Source organism: Mobula birostris, chromosome 13 (genome assembly GCF_030028105.1).
Source record: "Mobula birostris isolate sMobBir1 chromosome 13, sMobBir1.hap1, whole genome shotgun sequence".
Taxonomy (NCBI): domain Eukaryota; kingdom Metazoa; phylum Chordata; class Chondrichthyes; order Myliobatiformes; family Myliobatidae; genus Mobula; species Mobula birostris.
This window is the reverse complement of record NC_092382.1, coordinates 19,250,640-19,258,827: the sequence shown is the minus strand read 5'-3', so window position 1 is coordinate 19,258,827 and position 8,188 is coordinate 19,250,640. Positions and strand designations below refer to the sequence as shown.

Sequence of the window (8,188 nt, the reverse complement as noted above, 5' to 3'; positions counted from 1 at the left end):
GGCGGTGATGCCGGGACTATACCCATCTTTCATCTCTCGCCCGTTCAGGCAAGGCGGTGGCGTCCAGATCAGTCACCTCCTCCCACTGTGGGTGGGCATTTGTTTTTCAGTCCATTTCACAGTTATGATCAGCTGAAGTGCAGCCACTGTTTCCCGATGTATGAGCCTATTTATGGGAGAATTGAACCTCTTGCATTCATCTGTGCTTCTCAAAAATTTGTACACTCCCACACACACACACACACACATGTATTTATTGTAGTTCACAGTTTTTCTCTGTTATTATGTATTACTTAGTATTGCTGCCGTAAAGACAACACATTTTTATGACACATACCGGTGATATTGAACCTGATTCTAATATTGACATGAGAGACTCACCAATCCCGTTTACCGCGGAGCTGCAGCATCTGCAGGTTTGTGTCTGCTCCCCCACCACCGCTCTCCGCCCACCACAGCGCTGGAGACGCGGAGCTCATACTGCGCATGCTCAGTCTCGATAGTGGGTGGTTTCCTTTCCGTTCAGTGTTGATGCGGATCGTCGGCGGGGAGCCGGGGGAAGATTGACTGTCTGCGGGGGAAGCTCCCATCGGTGAGTATTGAGACCGGTCCCGAGCGGGGAAGTCTGACGATGGGCAGAGAGTCCCGTTAACTCACCTGAACTGGCGGTTTCGGTTCGGGTTGCTGGTCAAAAAAACTTGCCGGGGTCGATCCGGGTTGTGGGACCTTCACACCGAGCCGCCGGAGATGAGCCTCCGCTCAGCCCCTGTTGCTCTAGTCCTCAGAGCGTGATGAGGCGATGCCAGAACCACTCCCATCTGTGGGGTTGTACCCGGGGTTCTCTACGTCCATTATCCGGCCCGGTAGCGGATCCAAACTTCACGTGGAGCGATACCTGGGGTCGATAATTGTTTTACATAATTCATGTGCACGGGAAGCGGCCATTCGGCCTGTTGTGCTGCTGCAGACAGAGAAAACTAATGGGCAATAATAACACGTTCGAGACATTACCCCACGTGTGTTAACTTGAGGGATTCTCCTTTTACTTCATTGAGTTTTCCGGGAAATGTTTTTGTTTTACTGTTTTTTCTTGTTTTGTTTAGATGTTTTCTGTTTTGTTAGCTAGAACTAACTATCTGACATTTTATTGAATGCAGCACGTGGCAGGGTAAAAGCAGCCATTACAATTACGGGTTCATCGTAGAAAATATGGTCCCAGTGTTAATCTTTGTCATAGCGAAACTCCTGGCATTTTAAATGGAGTTTGTTATTTCCTTTTTCAGTTACTCTTATTGAGCCATTTCCTCCGTTTCCAGGGCAACAGCCTGTCAGAGCTGAAGCAAGTGTTGCACATGTAGTTGATCTGCGGTCAGCGCCTCTCAGCGGAGAGTCAGTGGCCTCAGGAGCAAATGTAACAGAGTGACAGTGTGAGGAAAGGATGCTGTGAGCATTGACTGTACTACACCGGGGTCAGAATGAACTGAGAGCTAACAAGCTGGGGGATGTGGGATTCTATTTACACAAATCTGCTGAACAGTTTCGGGGTGTCCCAAGAACTTTGTAATCAGATGATATCTATGCATTAAAATAGAGAAGCAAAAAAAAATACTGCCTTTGCAGGAAATTTAAAGTAAGAAGGAGAAAATCCTGGAAGTGCCCAGTTCTGACACTGGGTCTTCCACCATTTCTCCTTTCACAGATGTTGCCTGATGTACTAAGTTCCCAGCATTGTCTATTTCATAATTTTACATCAAAAGCATATTGTTCTTGCTACTCTGTGTGGAACATGGCAGCCGGCTGTGCTTGGCAAGATCCTACACAGCAATGACATTGTTATGAAACATGCTCAATTTAGCTGCTGGAGACAAGCTGAAGTCTGTCTGCTTTGTCCCACAATCTACAGACCGGTGAACCGGCCTGAGCCCTGGCCAAGGCAGATAGTCATTAGTTTCCTGTTCCACCTCAGTTTGTGAATCGGAACTAGCAGGAACACCATGGCAAATCGCCCGTGCCAAAGCGTCCTAGGGGAGTCTGCGTGTGGCTTATAATATTGGGATGGAGTCTCTGGGAATATAGAACTGGCAGTATACTGACTTCATTCCAGGTTGGTAATTTACAGCTGGGATCGGAATTTCCTCAGTCTGCAGTGAAGCTGAAGTCTCGGGCAATTGGACGTTGGTTATGGGGAAGTCACCAACCACACCACCCTATAGGGCATCATATTAGTCAAATATTTTGGCTACTGTTGGAAGAGGTAACTGGAGGGATAGATGAAGTTGGGCAGTGTTGTTGGTTATTTGGATTTTGGTAAAACTTTTTATCAACATCCTGGGTGGCAGCTGATGTGGAAGGTTAGGTCACGTGGGATTCACGGGGAGCTTGCGCAGTGGATTCACACTGGGCTCGATGACAGGCAGTAGAGGGTGATGATTGAAAATGGATTTAGCGAATGGAGGCTTCTGATAAATGTGGTGTGTGTGTGTGTGTGTGTGTGTGTGTGTGTGTGTGTGTGTGTGTCAGCTTTGACACCTCTGTAATTCATTATTCATGCCATTGATTTGTATATGAATGCACGTGGCACGGTTAGCAAGCCTGATGCTAAATTCGGGAGACTGGTAGATATTACAATACGTCACAATAAATTTCAAAGGGATCTTGATCAGTAATGAAGATGGGCTGAGAAATGGCAAATGTTTTTTTTAAGTTGGAGAAGTGAGAGATCCTTCATTTTGGACATTCAGTCTGGGGTGGGACTGGTATAGTGAATGGGAGGGCATGGAGTGTTGTGGCAGAGAGAGATCTGGGAGTACAAGTGTACTGAAAGTTTACGGGTAAGTATAGAGGATGGAAAAGGATGTTTTAGTCATGCTGGCCTTCATCAGTTGGGGCATAGAGATTTGGATTATGGCCATTATATTGAACTTATAGAAATTGTTGGTGAGTCAACACCGAGTATTATTTGTTCACCCTACTGTAGGAAAGATATTATCAATCTGGAGAGGGTGCAGACGAGATTGCTGAAGATGTTGCCTGGACGAGAGGGCCGAGTCATAGGAAGAGGTTGGCCGAGCTGGATCTTTATTCCACAGGAGAATGGGGGTAACATTTTAGGTGTTTATAAGATCAAGAGGGTGTATAGATAATGTGGTTGGTCGTGGTATTCTCCCCAGGGTTCAAGATTTGGGGTCGTTTAAGGTCATTCCAGTACACTGGTGTAAAGGAGAACAAAATTATTAAAAAATAAAACAATGCCTGTGATAGCGTATAAAAATTGATTTTATGTCCATAAAGTGACGTTAGGCACAGGTGTGTCTGGACATATGGTGACAGGCATTGACTGCATGTCCATAAAGTGACGTTTGGCACAGGAGTGTCTGGACGTTTTGTGACTGACAGGAAATGTTAAACGCGTGGTGATGGGCGTGTGGAGGGGTGAGTTATTGGGTGGAGGTGTTGATCAGGCTTACTGCCGGGGAGAAACTGCTTTTGAGTCTGGTGGCCCTGGCGTGGATGCTACGTAGCCTCCACCCTGATATGAATGAGACAGTCCGTCAATGATCAGGGTGGATGGGGATCTTCATGATATTACTGGCCATTGCCGGCACCTGTCTATACATATATATCCTTGATAGCGGGTAGGCTGCTGACAATTATGTGTTGGGCAGTTTCACTACCCACTGTACATCATTCCTGTCCACCGCGGTGCCGTTTCCGTACCACGCAGTGATGCAGTATGTTGGGATGTTCTCTGTCGGACGTCTGTAGAAGGACGACGGTATATAGAGTTTGAACACAGTTCAGCTCTCTTAAGTCTCCTTAGAAGGTTCGTGCGGCGTTGCTGAGCTTTCCTGATTGTGTGAAATATGTTTTGTGGCCATGAACGGTTTTGTAAGATGTGCATGCCCAGGGGTTTGAAACCACTTCCAGTTTCCACTGTGGCGCCAGACCCTCTTCTCTCTGTATGTCATCTCACCGATATTAGTGATGGGTCCCACCACTGTCGTGTCATCGGCAAGCTTGACACTGTGATGACTTGGGTGTGTTCGATCAGTCATCAGTGAGCATGTACAGCAATTGGCTCAGCACAAACTCCTGGGGGTCACCGGTGTCGAAGATGATGAAGATGGAGGAGCGGTAGTGTATCCTGACTATCTGAGATCATTTGTTTAGGAAGTCCAACACACATTTGTACAATGGCTTGTTTAGACGGAGGGTTAGAAATTTGTTCACCAAGGCCTGTGGGACAATAGTGTTGAATGGAAAAATGAAAATCAAAAAAAAAAACATTCTGACAGAGTCTTTGTTTTCTAGACGTGTCAGGCCAAGGTGAATGACAAATGCTATGGCTTCGGCTGAAGAGTGATTCGGTCGGTAAACATATTGGTGACTGCCCAGTCAGCAGGGATTGGAGACTTTGATATGTGAAGGTGTAGAGTTCGTTGGTACGGGGAGGATGGTGGCTAATTTTTGGCACGTGGAACAGCACCATAAATTAGTGAAGTGTTGAAGATGGCCGTGAAGACATCAGTGGCCTGTTTAAGTACTCACCCTGGATATTTTCTGTCCAGGCATCTCTGCAGAGTCTTTATTACATCTGCTGTTACAAACAGTGGCGGCTCACCTGCGAGGGGAATAGCGTTTTGTGGCCAGCTTGTGTTCAAGCCTCAAGCATTGTTTAGAGCATCAGGGAGGGAGGCGTCACTGGTACAGCCAACACGACGTTTTCCCCTTGTACTCTGTAGTGCCCTCGATGCCCAGCCACACATGTCAAGGTTCGTTACTCAGGTGTGTGGAGTTCAAAGCCAAATGGCCCACCTACCTGAGAGTTAGTCTCAATGCACAGAATGTGCTGATCAGCGTTGGCATCATTGGCTATCTACCCCTGATTCAGCGTGCTCACCGTGTTTGGAAATTCCCATTCATTGTCGTCTGTCTGTGAACAGATGGAAACTAAAGAAAAATTTAAGATGTTGCAAACATCAAATCATAAATTGTTGACAGCCATTCCAACACAGGGTGTTAGACCTGAAAATATAAACTTCGTTCCTTAGACGTTCTTTATCTGTTGAGTCTTTATTTCATGTGTAGCTTTTTAGTACATTGCCTTGGTGTGACGGGCATGGACTGTGCCTTTAAAAGTGAGAGAGAGAGATAGAGAAACTGCTACAGTACTGCAGCCTGCTTCTGGGTTGCTATGGTGAGAGAGAGGCGGAGTTATGTGATTGACAGTTCTATGTTCACAGTTGCTTCTTGGTTGCCATGGTGAGAGAGAGGCGGAGTTATGTGATGGACAGTTCGATGTTCACAGTTGCTTTGCAGCGTGTTTATTTAAGCAAGGTCAGATGACTCTCCCAGAGACACACAGTGGGACACCAGTTACGGCGACTGGTCAGTGAAAGGAGGCCAGTGACAGAGGAGTCACTGGGTGGAACTTTCGAGTGCCCACAAGCGTGGGTTGAGGATCGATCAGGGTAATTGATCAGTGGCTGTCACGGTGTGTCGAAGAGCTGACCCTGTGGAGGCTATCGGTGTGTCTACCCTTGCCTGGGTGGTAGCTCACCCTCGAAGACTGTCCCCTTAGTGATAAGCTGTGTTTGGCTAACTCGAGAGTGGATTCGGAGCCTGAGGACGGAAGATCAACGGTACCTGTTTACTCGTTCTTCTAATAGTGTGGTTTTCACCTTGGATTACAAATACATCTCTCTCTCACATACTAATTCCGTGGATCGAACTGAACTTCCTTACATTTCCATCGTAAGACTTTAAATCTTGCCACCCGAGCTTGTACGAGTTTTGGAATTATATTTATACACACACAAACACTAGTTACTAACTTATAGTGATTTTAACATCAAAACCAGACTCCAGGTGTGTTCTATTGCTGCTGGTTCATTTAAACCGTTGCGTGTACGTAACACTTAGAGTAATTTAAGTCTCTTGGGAAACGGAGTTGTGTGAAACTGGGAAACTAGGTTCAAAGCTATCAGTTGGGATCTAATGCAGATAAGTGTGGGTAGGAGAAACCAGTATATGACTTACAGAGTGACTGGCAGGGGTCAGCGGTGTGTGACCGAACAACGTGACATGGGAATACAGAACCATACTTCCTTGAAAGTGGCACCAGAGATAGGTACCGTCATAAAGAGAGTTCTGGGATTCTTGGCCTAATTATATCAGGGTATTTCGAGGAGGAGCTGGAAGGTTAATGCGCAAGCTGTCAAAGACACTGAGTATCCAAATTTTCAGAATTGCGTGCAATGATGGTCAGCTACTTGGATGAAGAGTGCCAGGGGAAATATACGGATGTTGCTGGTAGTTCAGTAAATGAGTTATAGGGAGAGGTTGAACAGGTTAGGACTTGAGTCCCTGAAGCAAAGGAGAACGAGGGGAGGTTCTAGCAGAGGTTCACAACCTTTTTTGCCATTGATCCCTACTATTAACACAAGAGTCCGTGAACTCCAGTTTCGGAAACGCTGCTGGAGGTTTACAAAATGATTATGATATAAGTAAGGTGAATATATCTGTGTGCTTTTGCCGCACAGATCGGAGAAGATCATGGGTTTACTGCAAAAAGTGAAATATTTAAGAGGAATCCGAGGGGGAACTGCTTCACTCTGAGGGTGGTGCGAATGCGCAACCAGCTCCCAGCAGAAGTGAGAGATGAAGGTTCATTTGTAGTATCTGAGAGATGTTTGGGTAGGTACATGGATAAGGGAGATATAGAGGGCTATGGTCTGGGTGCAGGGGGATGGGACCACATCGAACATGGCACGGACTGGATGGGTTAACAGTTCTGTGTCTGTGCTGTAAGGGCTCTATGAATTTAATTTCATCGTTCGACACATAATCGACATTTGTTGCAGACAGGTCGTATCCAACAATGTGTTTTTGTTTTGGACCTGCGTCAGCACCGCTGATAGTGATAGTTCTGCAGAGGTGAAAGTACCAGGAAAATTACTGAATGCACCTCAACAGGGTTAATACATCCACGAGAATCAGTGTTCATTTTGCTCATACGGAAACTCAGAACCTGTCACATTGAGTTTCTTATTTCCGTTTTCGGCTACTTTCGGTGAGCTATTTCCTCCGTCACCAGGGTAACAGCCCACCAGTGCTGCGAGGAATGTTGAAGACTTTTACCGCTCTGTAGTCCCTGCCGCTCACCGGAGAGACAGTGGCCTCAAGAGCCATTGTGGATGCGAGAGAATGCTTTGAGAATTTACTCTACAGGACCTGGAATGAAGAGATAAATTATGAATGTCGGGATTGTATTTGCACAATTCTGTTCAGGATTTAACAAACATCATGAAATGAGCCAGTATGTGTGGATCAAGTTCAAAAAGAGAATCTGTTGTACTGAGTTCCCAATAATATAATTTCAATTTTTTATCAAAATCATTTTATTCCTGTTATACTGCACGAAATGTGCCGACCAATTGACCTGCCCCATGTCTCACTCAACAATAAAATAATGGACAAATATGCTCGATTGAACTATACAGATCAGTTGAAATTCATCCGTGCCCTCTTTGTGACCCAAGGTTCATGTTTCCAGCTCGATCCCAGTCCCGACAAAGAATCATATGCTTTCAGTTGTGTCCTGGTCGGTGTGGGAGTGTTAGTGTTTGAACTGATAATAGCTGAGACACAGCTGTATATTACTGGCAGCAAAGATTCCCGGAAACATTGAGGCTTGGTTTATAATCCTGGGAAGGGGACTCCAGGAATATGTAACTTACACTGTTGGGGCTTTCAGGCAGGTTTATGCTTCTACAGATGGGACTGGTTGGAACTCCTTCCGCGTTGAAAAGGATACTGGCAGTGGGAATCGCTGATTACACCACCCAGTGTGAGAAGTGGCGAAGATGTGCGATGCTCTTGTTGTGTGTTGTGACGTGTGAGGTTGGGTCCTGGAATACCACACAGGGCTTATTCACCCAAAGATCAAAGTGCCCGGGTTTATGAGATGTTGAGCGAGTATTTACGTTCTCACAGATGTTTAGTTCTAGAGTTCCTTTGGAAGCAAAGCAGAGAATGAGTTCCCATTCCATACGCACAGAGAGAGTTGGTGATTAACTGGACTGTTCCGAGTTTGAAGCCGTTGAAATCGATCTGAAGGTTCAGTGTTCAATCCATGTTTGGAAATTCCCCCTCACGGTCCCTTGTCTGCCACCCAGTGGGAGTCAAA

At 46.0% G+C, this 8,188-nt stretch overlaps 1 protein-coding gene across 3 annotated transcripts in view; it reads left to right on the top strand.

The window, feature by feature from the left end:
- The first annotated feature begins 510 nt into the window (after nt 1-510).
- The window catches only part of LOC140208493 (NACHT, LRR and PYD domains-containing protein 3-like), a 46,559-nt gene continuing 38,881 nt past the window's right edge, over nt 511-8,188 (top strand). For all 3 annotated transcript variants that reach the window (XM_072277186.1, XM_072277185.1, XM_072277184.1), the window contains exon 1: nt 511-592. The gene's annotated coding sequence lies outside the window, so the exon portion shown is untranslated. The remainder of the gene's footprint in view (nt 593-8,188) is intronic.